Genomic DNA, 20673 nt, shown 5'->3' on the forward strand with positions numbered 1-20673 from the left:
CTGGGCAGGGAATGGGGAGAAGCTGTATGCGGATTGGACAGCGTCATACAGAAAACATTACACCGCCCAGAATGAAAAGAGTCACGTATTTAAATACAAAATCAGACTGTAGTTATCAGCATCATAGCGCCTAATAGATTAGTTAGGAGATAGGGAATTAATAAACTGGTGACAGATCCTCTTTAAGGGGTTAAGGTAATAAATACATTATGGAAAAAAAATTGTGAATTTTTATTTTATTCAATTGTAAAGTTAATTTGTTAGTGTTTTTTTTATTTTTATTTGTTTCAATTCCATAATTTTCATCTGTTTATACTGTTTTAATGAAAGTCAAATATAAAATGTCAATATATGTTAAAAACAAAATGTTTACGTTGTCCTAATGGTCAGTCTGGATTCTACTGCAGTGTGGGGAAGTTATAAATACAGTAATAAGAAGCGAGATTCATGGTGACAATTCATCGTCTCTGCTTTATAAATCAACCAGGCTCTTCTTTTCTTCCTTATAGCCACAATATGTTTCCTTCATGGATCCCGGTCACATTTGACCTCAGGTAAATATAATTTGGGTATTTGGCTAATTCCACCCAGAAAATGAACAAACACTCTTAGGGTATGTGCACACACACTAATTACGTCCGTAATTGACGGACGTGTTTCGGCCGCAAGTACCGGGCCGAACACAGTGCAGGGAGCCGGGCTCCTAGCATCATAGTTATGTACGATACTAGGAGTCCCTGCCTCGCTGCCGGACAACTGTCCCGTACTGTAATCATGTTTTCAGCACGGGACAGTAGTTCCACGGAGAGGCAGGGACTCCTAGCGTCGTACATAACTATGATGCTAGGAGCCCGGCTCCCTGCACTGTGTTCGGCCCGGTACTTGCAGCCGAAATACGTCCGTCAATTACGGACGTAATTAGTGTGTGTGCACATACCCTTATTGTCTGTTTAATGTCTGTGAATAATCTGATGTGTTTAAAATATTTTTCTGCTCTTATAGTATTTCCCACATTCTAAATGAGAATATGGTTTCTACTCTCTGAGGAGCTCCAAAATTTGATTTCTTTCTAAAAACATCTTCCACATAAAGAACATCAAAATGGCTTCTCTCCTGTGTGGTTTCTCTCATGTATAACAAGACCTGATTTATCTGTAAAACATTTCCCACATTCTGAACATGAATATGGCTTCTCTCCTGTGTCACTTCTCTCATGTGTAACAAGAATTGATTTTTGTGTAAAACATCTCCCACATTCTGAACATGAATATGGCTTCTCTCCTGTGTGACTTCTCTCATGTATAACAAGACCTGATTTATCTATAAAACATTTCCCACATTCTGAACATGAATATGGCTTCTCTCCTGTGTGAATTCTCTCATGTGAAACAAGAATTGATTTATGTGTAAAACATTTCCCACATTCTGAACATGCATATGGCTTCTCTCCTGTGTGAATTCTCTCATGTGAAACAAGAATTGATTTTTGTGTAAAACATTTCCCACATTCTAAACATGAATATGGCTTCTCTCCTGTGTGACTTCGTTCATGTATAACAAGATGTGATTTATCTGTAAACCATTTCCCACATTCTGAACATGAATACGGCTTCTCTCCTGTATGAATTCTCTGATGTGTAACAAGATGTGCTTTATTTGTAAAACATATCCCACATGCTGAACATGAATACGGCTTCTCTCCTGTATGAATTCTCTGATGTGTAACAAGATGTGCTTTATTTGTAAAACATATCCCACATGCTGAACATGAATACGGCTTCTCCCCTGTGTGAATTCTTCTGTTTGTACAAAGACCTGAGATTTTTGTAAACGGTTTACCACATTGAAATCTTTTACCCACTTTCTGAGCTGTACTTGGGGTAACAGTCTGTGATTGGTCAGGAGACTGTCCCTCGTGATTTGGGGAATTATATGATAGATCTGTACTGTGAAGTCCTGGATGTACATTAAGGGTAATGAGGTTTTCTCCTGAAGACTGCTCGATGAAATCTTCATCTTCTACTTTATAATTTATCGATAACATGAAATTTCCCTCAGAGTTCTTACTGGGATTTTCTGTAGGGATTTAAAATGCATTTTGTGATTTTGTTTCATAACACATAAGTTGACAAATTCATAACATTATATGCAGTGATCTGAGCCAAAGCCAGAAGGGGATGAAGCAAATGGAGAAGTTTAAGCCATGCCTTTTGAATTCACTCCTGGCTTCAGCTCAAAAACCTGCCTCAAAAACGATATGTGTGATTCCAGCCTTATAAAACACTACATCCAGTCCCCCATTTATAAAATTGACTTGATAATAATTTTTTTGATAAGCAGAACCTTGTCTGGCAATGAAGCCTGTCCTCTGCCAACACATTTGGCCCATCAATACTAATTAGACATACAACAACTTAAATTAATAATGTTACAGACAATCTAATATTGGCCACAGTCTACATTTAAGAAGATAATATGTCATGAGACAAAGCACACATCTCAGGCTAAATTCATGGACATGACAATGTGGTCTGTATATCCTAATGGCTGATCAGTCATCAGATCTCAATTTTATAGAACAACTTTAGGACGTAGTGGAATAGACAGAGTGAGGTTATCAATCGGAATCTGTAATAAAGGTTTACAGTACATTGTAATATCAGAACACTTAGGGTCTGTTCACATCAGCGTTGCCCTTCCGTTAAGGGGTTCCATTGAACGTTTCCGTCAGGTTAACCCCTCAACGGAAAGGCAAACAGAAACCTCAGCTTTCGTTTGCATCACCATTGATCACAATGGTGACGGAAACATTGCTAAAGGTGTCCGTTTGTCACCGTTGTGACAGGGTTACGTTGTTTTGATGGAATCAATAGCGCAGTTGACTCAGGCTGTTCTAAAAGGAAAGAAGGTCCTATTAAGTACTAATAATGTGGACCTGATGAAGTGGCCTCATTCAAGTTTTAGCCATGTGATAATTTAATAGCAAATTATTGTTCTATTCCTCTGCCAACCTATTTTTATTTGGGCTTGTTTATCTCAGAACATAGAGGGCTTCGATATTGCGTAATAAAATTTGTGTTATATTTAACTCTGATGGAGTGGGAGAGGCGTATAGGTGAAACTCTGCTGGACTTTTTAAAACGTTCTTGCAGAGATAGTTGTGGACCACCAGGACGTTTATAGTCTATGGGCAGTCAACAACTGGATAAAATAGGTGCTTCATAATAATCTGTTAGAATCTGGTTTTTTTTTATCCAATATATTTAAAAAAAAAACACATCTTTAAACCAACCCACTTGAAAACGTCTTAAAACGTACCAAATTTTTAGTCGACTTTTCAGAATAATCTGTCATATGTGTGTACAGGAGGAATAACACTATTTCTCATTACATGACTTGTATATGGCATTCTTTTAGCAGTCTTCCCTCTGCAGGTTCTATCTATAATTCTCAGTTTTCCCTGAGGTAGTGGATGGAGCCTAACTGCTATCATGTCTTCTATACACTACACACACAGAGCAGAGAGCCATCCTGGTCCACTATCTCTCTGTAGCACATCCTTAGAAGCTGCAGCAGCATGGAAGATATTATACAGCAGTAAGGACCAGTGCAGCGGAAAATCCGGCACTGGGGTGACATATAGAACTCTTAAAAGCAGCCTATGTCCAGTCACTATGCTTCTTCTCCTCCTCCCCCTTCAAACACTTCTATTGGCAACAGTGTTTATGTCTTTGTGCTCATGCTCCCTCCTCCTGCTTCCCCTACCCTCTCCATAGACTACTCTAAGCAGCATCTGTGTGTCTCTCACCCAGTGGCACTAACTTCACATAAAATTTGAATGGATAAAACGTCAAAATTGTAACAATAAGTAAATGACAAAGTTGATACATATCAGGTATACTATTAGATTACCATAAGTTGTTTGAAAAGTTAGTGTCCATATAAAGACATGTTCTGAAATAGCTATTTCGTGTACACTAGATTACAGCGGAGATCTTTTTGTTTGATATTGAAGCCTAAGGTACTACAGAAATTTCCCGAAGACAACATGTCCCCTTGTGACATGTGTGCAGAGTTGTCATGGGGATCTTGTGTGTTTTCTAATAGTTCCTCAATTCTTATCCCCAGACTCATATTAAAGGGGTTTTCCAGGGACATAACATTTTTGGACAAATACTCTATGTAAATATTGAATAAAGTTCCTAATATACATTCTGTATTAAATCTGAACACATTTCTTCCTATTCACCCCACCTCTGCCCGGCTGGAAGTTCTGTTTTTCATCTGTGTCTTTTCTTCTTTTGACACAGGCTCGCGCACGAGTGTTCGTATGCACACAGTCCTGATACCTCACTTACTTACGTAAACAAAGACATTTTTTTCCAGTTTCCCCAGTACATTATTTGGTACAATAAATGGGGTCGTTCAAACTATATTGGCGGAAAACTAAAGTTATGGCCGGGTGGGGAGAAAAAACCTCAAATAAAAAACTGAAAAATGGCTGCGGCGGGAAGGGGTTACGACATATCGAAGGTATAACCGGCATTACTACATGGAGCCTGTAACCCTTTAATGACCAGGCATAAAAAGGCCTTAACAACCAGCTATTTTTTTTTTAAGTTACATGATTTATTTTTGCAGCTAAATATATGAAAAAGCGATTTTCAGCATTCTTTGTTGTGTTTATTTTTTATCCCGTTCACGTTTCACACTAAAAAAATCTGTAAATTAATTATTTCGGTTATTTGGTCGTGTAGATACAGAATATGTGTAGGTTTTTTATTTTTATGTAATGTCGGGGCAATAAAATGTATGTCATGATGCTAAATAAAGACTTTTTTTTTTTCAACATTTTTTATTTTTATTTTTTGAATCCCATGTCGGGATAACTTTATTTACAACTTTAGTTTTGACATATAAAGTATTGGAATACTCCAGAATGCTAATACATAATACTGTGTCACTATGACATCACACAGTGTACCCTAACAGCAGGAAAACTGTACAGACAGCTCTGGGGTCCTTTCTATGTCCCCAGGGCTAACTGCAGAGGGTTCACGAGTCTCTGAGACATTGATCAGAGACTAGGGGACCCCCGTAATATAGAGGGACCCCCATCATCCCTGTATATAACCCCCATCAACCTTGTATATAGTTCTCATCTGGTTATATACCACAAGGACGGGCACTGTCCGCTCGCCTTAACGCGTGGGCATTGAGGAAAAAAATAAATAAAAGGGGAGGACATTGAGGACACCTTGGACCAACAGGATGCCTGAAACTCTGGTACATGACAGAAGTCCAGCAAAATCTGAAAATATACGCAGAGCAACTCAGACCGGAGGAGCAGAGGGATTTCCTCCACTCGTCTTTGGAATAGGGTTGGGTAAGTATGTATATTATTATTTTTATTAGGCATTATTGGTGCTGTATGAGATTATAGTGTGTGGGGGCAGCTATGGGGGCATTATACTGTGTGAGGGGCAGTGTCGGGGGATATATTATATACAGCAGGCTCAGGGGATCTATATCCAATGGCGTGGCATGCAAAAGGGGATGTGGCCTAAGAATTGTTCATTATCCGTACGTGTTCATATAATCGTGATTTTTATTTAAAACATAAATCTCCCACCCCTAGCTGGTGCCCCCCAAAATCTGATATCAAGCCTTGTGTATGACCGGATGTGCAGTCACAGCTCCCTCAGGTCCTGCACTATGTATAACACATTGTCTGACATGTTACTGTAATGTACAACTAAGGAGGAACCCCACCTTAACAAATCTCCCAATTCACTTTCTAATATCATTATTACTGACCTCTGGTAACACCTCCTGGAATTTCCTCCTCCACTTCACTGTTACACGGTTGATCGCCCCTCACCCGCTCTTCTTCTTCATCCTCCACTTTATTATTAGTCAGATCTTCCCTCTGATGGCACATATGTAACAATTCAGTACAATACAGCAGAGAGTGCGAAGAATCTAACAGATCAACATAAGAAACCACCAAAATCTATGACCCCATCTATGACCGCAGGACCATAAAGCTCCACACCCCCCTATATAGATGTGGTATAGGGCTCAGCTTCATCTACCTGATGATTCTCTGGCACATTGTGATTTTCCTCTGGACAGTCCTGGGAATACAGAGGACTGGGACATCTCTCTGGTGGATTTCTCCTACTGGATCCATCTGTAGGAAACACACAGTGGCTGAATACATGACTACTGTATATCTGTCTATATATCACACACTTCTCTCTACACTTCTATGTTTACTGATCAGAGCCGAGATTACAATGTTGAGGTCCTCACTACCGGCGCCGATGTTCCTGCACCTTGTAAGCCGCAGGCCTAAAGTAGACTGTGACCTACCAGAGTGAACGGCGGGACGTTAACGACTCCCTGCTCCGCCATAGTATTTAACTGTATCTGCGTCCTGTGGACACGGATACACATGAAAGTGGCGGGACACAGGGCGCCTCTATATCGCGAGTTCCCTACAACCAAAAAAACACTGTCTGGGTGTTACCTGATTATTAGCCTCTTACAGCCTGTGTACACCTCTGTAGGCAATATTGTCTATACATTATTATTAACCCCTTCACGACAGCCATATGGCTATATACGTTCCAACTGCTGATGCCCCGGGCAGTTGTCACATATATAAACATAGGCAGAATGGAGCAGAATTTAGTGTGGGCAGCGCTGCACTTTCACGTCCGCCGGCTCTCTCCACAAGTGCAAGAACATCTCCCCCTTAGTTTCATCAAACTTAGATGCCAAACCCCTGCAGATAGCACCTTAGCGCCCTGTAGGAAGTGCCACACACCCCTGTAGACAGCGCCACCGCCCCCTGTAGATAGCGCCACACCCCCCGCTAGATAGCACCACTGAAGCTCCCTCTAGGAGCGGAATCCCTTGCCAGAGCGTTGCCGCCATTTTTGGCCGGGAATTGTGCTACTAGAGGGAGCCCCTCACGTCTCTGGACATTAAACTATTATACTGCCGGAGTGTGCCGATAATCGTCTTTCTAAGTGACTTGTATTATCATCGGCACACTCCGGCAGTATAATAGTTTTCTATATAATGTCAGTATAACCGGAGGTTCTCTTTAATATTACAAGTTATGGGTACTAGATTCTGGAGATGGGACGGTGATCTAGGGATTTATTGTGATTTCCACACTTGGAGTCGGGGGAGGAGTTTTCCCCTAATGAGACAATTGTCATCCACCTCATGGGGGTTTTATCTTCCTCTGGATCGACACGGTCGGATTATAGGTCGGACTTGATGGACTTGTGAGTTTTTTCCTCCTTAGTAACTATATAACACAGAATGTATGGGGAGGTTGTAACGATCGGTAACTTCTCTTGTTTTCTGTCCGTTTTATTAGTCTATATAAACCTTCTTAAATGGTGATTATTAAAGTTCGTTTTTAGTCTCTACCCTTTACTAATCACTTTATATCTTGAGGACACTATTTTTTCTTAAAATGATTTGCAGCCATTATCGGCGTCCTGCAGAAGTTCTTCGTTTGTGATCTACTAGTCTAAAGCCGGCCATACACTCTAGATGTCAGGTGAACCATCGTTCCTCCCCTCCTCCATGTACATGAACGCTCGGTCGGGTGTGTATGTGTCTTCAATAGGGGAAAGTCGCTGCCAAACTCCTCTGATAGTGACTTATCTACTAACAAAAGGATCCGGCATGTTGAAATTCCACAGCCCGATCCTTCTCTCTCCGAACATCTGACGTCCGGGGAGAGTTGGGAGGTCGCCATATACATTAGGAAGTCAGCAGGTTCGGGCGACATACATCTAATGTGTATGACCAGCTTAGCACCCTGGTGGAGAGTGATGACCGGCTGTAACATACACCTGGTACGACTGCCCATCCTCCAAACTACAGATGAGCGGCATGTCACAGAATATGATTGTGTTGTTCCTCCCCACAAATGTGTAAAGTAATGGCCCCCACATCACAGATCTCCAGCAGCTGATCTCAATGTCTGTGGGGGGGCTGATATTAACCCCTTCCATCATTGCTCCTTACATTTTCTGCACGGACAGGAGGTAAAGCAAGGAACATGTGTTTGTAGCTCCGGCATCGGCCCTCAAGAAACGTCTGTCACATCCTCAGATTTTATCAGCAGGACCACAAAGGAAAATCTGTCAATCATTCTGTGTGGGCGGGGGATGCAGGACTCACAGGCTTTCTCTAGGAGTCCTGGCAGCATTTAGAAGGGAACCTGTCAGTAGGTTTGCAGCCACTGAACCCCCAGCATGTCGTTATGTAGATGGAGTTTAGTGTTCCAAACCTGCCCACATCAAAACCCTCCGTTTCAGCAAAATAAGTTACAAGTTACTGAGAGGAGTCCGGCGGGAATGAGAGCATGAACATTACACACATGAAGCCGAAGACGGTTCACCTCGCTTCACTGCGCTCGTACAGTGTACTGCTCTGGGCTTCATTTGTGGCAAAGACAAAATCTGTCTGGTGAATGGAGCGTTCTGAATTTATTGGACATATACAGGAAACATAAGGATCTAACGTGATGTGAAAAGAGCAGAAATTGTGGAGCTCCTACATTACATGTCATTGTACACACGTGTATATGTACTGAACATGACGATATTAAGACTTCAACATGGCCGCCAGTCCAGCCTGTGCCCCCAGTAATGCCAATATATATCTGTCTCTTCTCACCTTGTGATGTGCGCGGCCGGTAGTCCTCCATCATGACCTCCTCGTACAGATCCTTGTGTCCTTCTAGATACTCCCACTCCTCCATGGAGAAATAGACAGTGACATCCTGACACCTTATAGGAACCTGACACACACAATGATACAGTCATCACCCAGACGCCTCCAGTGCTGTTACTGTAGAATTTCCCAGCAGTGTCACCTCTCCAGTCAGCAGCTCAGTCATCTTGTATATCAGTTCTAAGATCTTCTTCTCATGTATCCGGGAGTGAGGGGGAGGCTCTGTGATGGGGCTCTGACTACTGCTCCATCCTGCTTTCTCATGGATGATGGGAGTCGTACAGTCACCCGATGTCTTCTTCACTATTGTGTACTCCTGTGTATGGAGAGAGACACTTAGAGAACTGAACACAGTATTCCCCCCTCAGTAGAGAGAGGGAGATTGTGACCCCGCTGTACAGAGCTCTAGTGACCCCACATCTGTAATACTGGAGACCTCACCTACAAAAAGACATTGAGAAAATAGAACGAGGCCAAAACTAAAAAAGAAATAATATTGGGGGGACTAGATGGACCGTGTGCTCTCCTCCTGCCGTCATCTTCTATGTTTCTATATAGAGGTCATCCTGATCCTCCTGGTTCCTTGTCATTCTCATTGCTCTACAACATTACTATTGCTGCATTGGTGACATGACACATAACTGACCATATTGGTGGCTGATCTTCAGCTTTTCTGCTGGTGGCTTCTTGACGTCACTTGGAAGGTCTGGACGCTGTTATACAGGACACTGGATTCTTCCTATTACTTCCAATTATGTATTGTCCCTTCCCTATGTGTGACTTGTTCTATAATGTAGAAAAGTTTACCTCTCCACTCAACAGGTAGATGATCTCCAAGGTGAAGTCTAATATTCTTCTGCTCATCTCATTCCTGTCCTTGTCCATCCTTGGTGGGTCACTCAGGAGAAGGAACGTTGTGGAGGAGAAGATGAGAAAACTATAGGAACTGGAGGATCTAGTACTGCAGACGTCTTTATGAAGAAAGGAGAAGATGGAGATCATACAGGGGACAACATCATGTGTGACATACGGAACCTCACTTATTCATCACTGAGAGAAACATCTTCTCAGAGCTGTCACCACATGGAATAAAGGGGTATTCCCAACACGGACATTTCTCCCCAGGATATGCCAGAAATGTCTGATAGATGCGGCTCCACCTCTGGTCGTGCTCGGCTGTTTCTGGACCTCCTATATAAGTGAATGGAGAGAGTCGTGCACATGTGTGGTCACCTCTCCATTCATTCTCCACCTGGATGTTTTCATCACCTCACAAGGCGGGTCGGGGGACCCCCATTCTCCACATAGAGTTGGGACCCCCATATATCAGACATTTATGGAATATCTCTCAGGTGAGAAGAGTAAAATGAAGACATTCCCCCCCCCCCCAAGACAATGAAGACCTGACTCCTGACAACCTGACACATGGCGGATACTGGGGAGACATTGCTGACATCTCACAAGACGTGGTGCACACTATGCAGTCAGTGTTTGATATGAACTGTGAGGTTCTGCAGCAGCTGAGGTGACATTATATAGAGAACATGCAGTGTAATCTCTTATGTTACAGCGCAGGTGGAGCGGAGAAGAGTGATACATTGTTTAATGGGATAAGATTCTGTATAAACTTGTATTTTACTCATTTAACCCCTTCCTGCACAGGATATTTACCGCTCAGGAGTTGTTCACATGACATAGGGAAGACCGGACACCTGCTACAAAGGCCGGAGACCGGAGAGAACCCCGACCCCAGACGTCTAACTACTTAGATGCCGTGGTCAATAGCGACTGCAGAATCTAAGCTGTAAGAAAGAGGGGGGGGGGGTCCTCTCTGACAGCTCATCGGCCCCTCGCGACACGATCACGGGGTAGGAATGGTTGTCATGGCAGCCTGGGGGGTAATGTAGGTCTGCCATCTTTCTGCTCCTATAAACCCCTTAATCTTAATCACGATATACTGCGATATTAGTGTTACAGTGTATTGTACCAGCGATCTGATCATCACTAAATCACGTCCCCCCGAACAGTAATACTATTTGTTAAAAATAATTAAATAACGTTTTTAGTTCTCTACAAAATATAATTAAATAATGTTTTTAGTTCTCTACAAAATATTATTAAATATAAAATAAAACCTTTTTAAATTTTGTCTTTAAAGGAATGTAAAAAACACAAATAATTAACATAACTGGTATCACGGCATCCGTGAACAGAAGGATTACAATAAAATGTTATTTACCCGCACGGTGAACGATGCCAGAAAAAAAACAAAAAGAAACAAACACTAGAAGCTCAAAAAAAAAAAAAAAAAGTATTAAAAAGTGATCAAAAACTGCAGCTCGTCCTACAAAAATAAGCCCTCACTCCGCTCCATCCACAGAAAAAGTTCTGGCTCTGGATACATAGTTGCCCAAATTTTTTCCCCCAGGGACACTTAGGGTGTGGCTTATTTGGTGGGTGTGTCTTATGGGCGTGACTTATCCGGTGGGTGTGGGTTATGGGGCGTGACTTTCTTCCCAGAATTTCTCTATATTAATAAACAGACAAAAATGTCTGCACTAGTTTGGCTGACAACCACTCTGGTGGCCGGTGTCTCTCTGGTTATCTGGCCGTTTACAGGCTGGTGATGTCTCACTTTATCACTAGTGCGAGGTGATATGTGCTGCCCACTACTGGCAGCGTAAAAACCAGCGTAGATAGTGCCACAGTCAGTGCCCCTTGTAAATAGCGCCACTCACAGTTTCCTGTAGATAGCGCCATAACCCCCTGTACATAGTGCCACACACTCCCCCTGTACATAGTGCCACGCACAACCCCCTGTACATAGTGCCACGCACAACCCCCCCCCCTGTACATAGTGCCACACACTCCCCCCCTGTACATAGTGCCACGCACTCCCACTCCCCTGTACATAGTGCCACGCACTCCCACTCCCCTGTACATAGTGCCACGCACTCCCACCCCTGTACATAGTGCCACACACTCCCACCCCTGTCCATAGTGCCACGCACTCCCACCCCTGTCCATAGTGCCACGCACTCCCACCCCTGTCCATAGTGCCACGCACTCCCACCCGTCCATAGTGCCACGCACTCCCACCCCTGTCCATAGTGCCACGCACTCCCACCCCTGTACATAGTGCCACGCACCCCCCCTGTACATAGTGCCACGCACTCCCCCCCCCGTACATAGTGCCACGCACTCCCCCCCCTGTACATAGTGCCACACACTCCCCCCCCTGTACATAGTGCCACGCACTCCCCCCCTGTACATAGTGCCACACACAACCCCCCCTGTACATATTACCACAAACAACCCCCTTTACATAGTGCCAAGCACTCCCCCTGTACATAGTGCCACGCACAACCCCCTGTACATAGCAACACACACCCCACTGTAGATAGTGCCACACACTCCCCCTGTACATAGTGGCAAACACATACACACACCCCTGTAGATAATGCCAAACACACCCCCTGCAGAGAGTGCCACACAAAACACCCTGTAGATAGTGCCGCACACACAACCACCTGTAGATAGTGCCACACACACCCCCCTGTAGATAGCAACACACACCCACCCGCTGTAGATAATGCCACACAGGCCCCTCTACATAATGCCACAAACAGCCCCCTGAACATAGCTCCACACACACACACCCGTGTAGAGTGCCACACACACCCGTGTAGAGTGCCACATACAGCCCCCTGTAGATTGCGCCACTCACAGCCCCTCATAGATAGCGCCACACACAGCCCCCCTGTAGATAGCGCCTCTCACAGCCCCCTGTAGATAGCGCCTCACACAGCCCCCTGTAGATAGCGCCTCACACAGCCCCCTGTAGATAGCGCCTCACACAGCCCCCTGTAGATAGCGCCTCACACAGCCCCCCTGTAGATAGCGCCACACAGCCCCCCTGTAGATAGCGCCACACAGCCCCCCTGTAGATAGCGCCACACACAGCCCCTACAGAGAGTGCCACACACAACCCCTTGTAGATAGCGCCACACACAGCCCCCCTGTAGATAGCGGCACACACTGCTCCCTGTATATATTACCACACACGCTGCTCCCTGTAGATATTACCACACACGCTGCTCCCTGTATATATTATCACACACGCTGCTCCCTGTAGATATTACCACACACGCTGCTCCCTGTAGATATTACCACACACGCTGCTCCCTGTAGATATTACCACACACGCTGCTCCCTGTAGATATTACCACACACACTGCTCCCTGTATATATTACCACACACACTGCCCCCTGTATATATTACCACACACTGCTCCCTGTATATATTACCACACACGCTGCTCCCTGTATATATTACCACACACACAGCCCCCTGTAGATATTACCACACACGCTGCCCCCTGTATATATTACCACACACGCTGCTCCCTGTATATATTACCACACGCTGCTCCCTGTATATATTACCACACGCTGCTCCCTGTAGATATTACCACACACACTGCTCCCTGTAGATATTACCACACACACTGCTCCCTGTAGATATTACCACACACTGCTCCCTGTAGATATTACCACACACACTGCTCCCTGTAGATATTACCACACACACTGCTCCCTGTATATATTACCACACACACTGCTCCCTGTAGATATTACCACACACACTGCTCCCTGTATATATTACCACACACGCTGCCCCCTGTAGATATTACCACACACGCTGCTCCCTGTAGATATTACCACACACGCTGCTCCCTGTAGATATTACCACACACGCTGCTCCCTGTAGATATTACCACACACGCTGCCCCCTGTAGATATTACCACACACGCTGCTCCCTGTAGATATTACCAGACACGCTGCTCCCTGTATATATTACCACACACGCTGCTCCCTGTATATATTACCACACACTGCTCCCTGTAGATATTACCACACACGCTGCTCCCTGTAGATATTACCACACACGCTGCCCCCTGTAGATATTACCACACACGCTGCTCCCTGTAGATAGCGCCACACACACTGCTCCCTGTAGATATTACCACACACACTGCCCCCTGTATATATTACCACACACGCTGCTCCCTGTATATATTACCACAAACGCTGCTCCCTGTAGATATTACCACACACTGCTCCCTGTATATATTACCACACACTGCTCCCTGTATATATTACCACACACACTGCCCCCTGTATATATTACCACACACACTGCCCCCTGTATATATTACCACACACACTGCTCCCTGTATATATTACCACACACACTGCTCCCTGTAGATATTACCACACACACTGCCCCCTGTATATATTACCACACACACTGCTCCCTGTATATATTACCACACACACTGCTCCCTGTAGATATTACCACACACGCTGCTCCCTGTAGATATTACCACACACACTGCTCCCTGTATATATTACCACACAGTGCTCCCTGTAGATATTACCACACACACTGCTCCCTGTAGATATTACCACACACACTGCTCCCTGTAGATATTACCACACACACTGCTCCCTGTATATATTACCACACACTGCTCCCTGTATATATTACCACACACACTGCTCCCTGTATATATTACCACACTGCTCCCTGTAGATATTACCACACACAGCCCCCCTGTATATATTACCACACACTGCTCCCTGTAGATATTACCACACACACTGCTCCCTGTAGATATTACCACACACACTGCTCCCTGTATATATTACCACACACACTGCTCCCTGTAGATATTACCACACACACTGCTCCCTGTAGATATTATCACACACACTGCTCCCTGTAGATATTACCACACACACTGCTCCCTGTATATATTACCACACACACTGCCCCCTGTAGATATTACCACACACACTGCTCCCTGTAGATATTACCACACACACTGCTCCCTGTAGATATTACCACACACACTGCTCCCTGTAGATATTACCACACACACTGCTCCCTGTAGATATTACCACACACACTGCTCCCTGTAGATATTACCACACACGCTGCTCCCTGTAGATATTACCACACACACGCTGCTCCCTGTAGATATTACCACACACACTGCTCCCTGTAGATATTACCACACACTGCTCCCTGTATATATTACCACACACACTGCCCCCTGTATATATTACCACACACACTGCCCCCTGTATATATTACCACACACTGCTCCCTGTATATATTACCACACACGCTGCTCCCTGTAGATATTACCACACACGCTGCTCCCTGTAGATATTACCACACACGCTGCTCCCTGTAGATATTACCACACACGCTGCTCCCTGTAGATATTACCACACACACTGCCCCCTGTATATATTACCACACACACTGCTCCCTGTAGATATTACCACACACACTGCTCCCTGTATATATTACCACACACACTGCTCCCTGTATATATTACCACACACACTGCTCCCTGTATATATTACCACACACGCTGCTCCCTGTAGATATTACCACACACGCTGCCCCCTGTATATATTACCACACACACTGCCCCCTGTAGATATTACCACACACGCTGCTCCCTGTAGATATTACCACACACGCTGCTCCCTGTAGATATTACCACACACGCTGCTCCCTGTATATATTACCACACACGCTGCTCCCTGTATATATTACCACACACACTGCTCCCTGTAGATATTACCACACACGCTGCCCCCTGTATATATTACCACACACGCTGCTCCCTGTAGATATTACCACACACTGCTCCCTGTAGATATTACCACACACACTGCTCCCTGTATATATTACCACACACACTGCTCCCTGTAGATATTACCACACACACTGCTCCCTGTATATATTACCACACACGCTGCTCCCTGTAGATATTACCACACACGCTGCTCCCTGTAGATATTACCACACACGCTGCTCCCTGTAGATATTACCACACACGCTGCTCCCTGTAGATATTACCACACACACTGCTCCCTGTAGATATTACCACACACACTGCTCCCTGTAGATATTACCACACACACTGCTCCCTGTATATATTACCACACACGCTGCTCCCTGTATATATTACCACACACGCTGCTCCCTGTAGATATTACCACACACGCTGCTCCCTGTATATATTACCACACACGCTGCTCCCTGTAGATATTACCACACACACTGCTCCCTGTAGATATTACCACACACACTGCTCCCTGTAGATATTACCACACACTGCTCCCTGTAGATATTACCACACACACTGCTCCCTGTAGATATTACCACACACACTGCTCCCTGTAGATATTACCACACACACTGCTCCCTGTATATATTACCACACACACTGCTCCCTGTATATATTACCACACACGCTGCTCCCTGTATATATTACCACACACGCTGCTCCCTGTAGATATTACCACACACACTGCTCCCTGTAGATATTACCACACACACTGCTCCCTGTATATATTACCACACACACTGCTCCCTGTAGATATTACCACACACACTGCTCCCTGTATATATTACCACACACACTGCTCCCTGTAGATATTACCACACACACTGCTCCCAGTATATATTACCACACACTGCTCCCTGTAGATAATACCACACACACTGCTCCCTGTATATATTACCACACACACTGCTCCCTGTAGATATTACCACACACACTGCTCCCTGTATATATTACCACACACACTGCTCCCTGTAGATATTACCACACACTGCTCCCTGTAGATATTACCACACACGCTGCTCCCTGTATATATTACCACACACACTGCTCCCTGTAGATATTACCACACACACTGCTCCCTGTAGATATTACCACACACACTGCTCCCTGTATATATTACCACACACACTGCTCCCTGTATATATTACCACACACGCTGCTCCCTGTATATATTACCACACACGCTGCTCCCTGTAGATATTACCACACACACTGCTCCCTGTAGATATTACCACACACACTGCTCCCTGTATATATTACCACACACACTGCTCCCTGTAGATATTACCACACACACTGCTCCCTGTATATATTACCACACACACTGCTCCCTGTAGATATTACCACACACACTGCTCCCAGTATATATTACCACACACTGCTCCCTGTAGATAATACCACACACACTGCTCCCTGTATATATTACCACACACACTGCTCCCTGTATATATTACCACACACACTGCTCCCTGTATATATTACCACACACACACTGCTCCCTGTATATATTACCACACACACTGCTCCCTGTATATATTACCACACACACTGCTCCCTGTATATATTACCACACACACTGCTCCCTGTATATATTACCACACACACTGCCCCCTGTAGATATTACCACACACACTGCTCCCTGTATATATTACCACACACACTGCTCCCTGTAGATATTACCACACACACTGCTCCCTGTATATATTACCACACACGCTGCTCCCTGTAGATATTACCACACACACTGCTCCCTGTAGATATTACCACACACGCTGCTCCCTGTATATATTACCACACACGCTGCTCCCTGTAGATATTACCACACACACTACTCCCTGTATATATTACCACACACGCTGCTCCCTGTAGATATTACCACACACACTGCTCCCTGTAGATATTACCACACACGCTGCTCCCTGTAGATATTACCACACACGCTGCTCCCTGTAGATATTACCACACACACTGCTCCCTGTAGATATTACCACACACACTGCTCCCTGTATATATTACCACACACACTGCTCCCTGTATATATTACCACACACTGCTCCCTGTATATATTACCACACACACTGCCCCCTGTATATATTACCACACACGCTGCTCCCTGTATATATTACCACACACGCTGCTCCCTGTAGATATTACCACACACTGATCCCTGTATATATTACCACACACGCTGCTCCCTGTATATATTACCACACACACTGCTCCCTGTATATATTACCACACACACTGCTCCCTGTATATATTACCACACACACTGCTCCCTGTAGATATTACCACACACGCTGCTCCCTGTATATATTACCACACACGCTGCTCCCTGTAGATATTACCACACACACTGCTCCCTGTATATATTACCACACACACTGCTCCCTGTAGATATTACCACACACACTGCTCCCTGTATATATTACCACGCACTGCCCCCTGTATATATTACCACACACGCTGCTCCCTGTATATATTACCACACACACTGCTCCCTGTAGATATTACCCCACACACTGCTCCCTGTAGATATTACCACACACACTGCTCCCTGTATATATTACCACACACACTGCTCCCTGTATATATTACCACACACACTGCTCCCTGTATATATTACCACACACACTGCCCCCTGTAGATATTACCACACACACTGCTCCCTGTAGATATTACCACACACACTGCTCCCTGTATATATTACCACACACACTGCCCCCTGTATATATTACCACACACACTGCTCCCTGTAGATATTACCACACACACTGCTCCCTGTAGATATTACCACACACACTGCTCCCTGTAGATATTACCACACACACTGCTCCCTGTAGATATTACCACACACACTGCCCCCTGTAGATATTACCACACACACTGCTCTCTGTATATATTACCACACACGCTGCTCCCTGTAGATATTACCACACACACACTGCTCCCTGTAGATATTACCACACACTGCTCCCTGTATATATTACCACACACACTGCTCCCTGTAGATATTACCACACACACTGCCCCCTGTAGATATTACCACACACACTGCTCCCTGTATATATTACCACACACTGCTCCCTGTAGATATTACCACACACACTGCTCCCTGTAGATATTACCACACACTGCTCCCTGTATATATTACCACACACGCTGCTCCCTGTATATATTACCACACACTGCTCCCTGTATATATTACCACACACTGCTCCCTGTATATATTACCACACACTGCTCCCTGTAGATATTACCACACACACTGCTCCCTGTATATATTACCACACACACTGCTCCCTGTATATATTACCACACACACTGCTCCCTGTATATATTACCACACACACTGCTCCCTGTAGATATTACCACACACTGCTCCCTGTATATATTACCACACACACTGCTCCCTGTATATATTACCACACACACTGCTCCCTGTATATATTACCACACACACTGCTCCCTGTATATATTACCACACACACTGCTCCCTGTATATATTACCACACACGCTGCTCCCTGTAGATATTACCACACACACTGCTCCCTGTATATATTACCACACACACTGCCCCCTGTATATATTACCACACACACTGCTCCCTGTATATATTACCACACACGCTGCTCCCTGTAGATATTACCACACACGCTGCTCCCTGTATATATTACCACACACACGCTGCTCCCTGTATATATTACCACACACTGCTCCCTGTAGATATTACCACACACACTGCCCCCTGTATATATTACCACACACACTGCTCCCTGTAGATATTACCACACACGCTGCTCCCTGTAGATATTACCACACACACTGCCCCCTGTATATATTACCACACACACTGCCCCCTGTATATATTACCACACACACTGCTCCCTGTAGATATTACCACACACACTGCTCCCTGTAGATAGTGACACACACACTGCTCCCTGTAGATATTACCACACACACTGCTCCCTGTAGATATTACCACACACGCTGCTCCCTGTAGATATTACCACACACGCTGCTCCCTGTATATATTACCACACACACTGCTCCCTGTATATATTACCACACACACTGCTCCCTGTAGATATTACCACACACACTGCTCCCTGTAGATATTACCACACACACACTGCTCCCTGTATATATTACCACACACGCTGCTCCCTGTATATATTACCACACACTGCTCCCTGTAGATATTACCACACACGCTGCTCCCTGTAGATATTACCACACACACTGCTCCCTGTATATATTACCACACACACTGCTCCCTGTAGATATTACCACACACGCTGCTCCCTGTATATATTACCACACACACTGCTCCCTGTATATATTACCACACACACTGCTCCCTGTAGATATTACCACACACGCTGCTCCCTGTATATATTACCACACACGCTGCTCCCTGTATATATTACCACACACGCTGCTCCCTGTAGATATTACCACACACACTGCTCCCTGTATATATTACCACACACACTGCCCCCTGTATATATTACCACACACACTGCTCCCTGTATATATTACCACACACGCTGCTCCCTGTAGATATTACCACACACGCTGCTCCCTGTATATATTACCACACACACGCTGCTCCCTGTATATATTACCACACACTGCTCCCTGTAGATATTACCACACACACTGCCCCCTGTATATATTACCACACACACTGCTCCCTGTAGATATTACCACACACGCTGCTCCCTGTAGATATTACCACACACACTGCCCCCTGTATATATTACCACACACACTGCCCCCTGTATATATTACCACACACACTGCTCCCTGTAGATATTACCACACACACTGCTCCCTGTAGATAGTGACACACACACTGCTCCCTGTAGATATTACCACACACACTGCTCCCTGTAGATATTACCACACACGCTGCTCCCTGTAGATATTACCACACACGCTGCTCCCTGTATATATTACCACACACACTGCTCCCTGTATATATTACCACACACACTGCTCCCTGTAGATATTACCACACACACTGCTCCCTGTAGATATTACCACACACACACTGCTCCCTGTATATATTACCACACACGCTGCTCCCTGTATATATTACCACACACTGCTCCCTGTAGATATTACCACACACGCTGCTCCCTGTAGATATTACCACACACACTGCTCCCTGTATATATTACCACACA

The 20673-nt window shown here is 44.8% G+C and overlaps 1 protein-coding gene and 1 pseudogene across 1 annotated transcript in view; one reads left to right on the forward strand and one right to left on the reverse strand.

The window, feature by feature from the left end:
- The window catches only part of LOC142664365 (uncharacterized), a 196449-nt gene that overhangs the window by 113703 nt on the left and 62073 nt on the right, over positions 1–20673 (forward strand). The gene's annotated exons all lie outside the window — the stretch shown is intronic.
- Positions 963–20673, reverse strand: part of LOC142664317 (uncharacterized) — a 172564-nt pseudogene continuing 152853 nt past the window's right edge.

The sequence above is a fragment of the Rhinoderma darwinii genome, chromosome 1 (genome assembly GCF_050947455.1).
Source record: "Rhinoderma darwinii isolate aRhiDar2 chromosome 1, aRhiDar2.hap1, whole genome shotgun sequence".
NCBI lineage: Eukaryota > Metazoa > Chordata > Amphibia > Anura > Rhinodermatidae > Rhinoderma > Rhinoderma darwinii.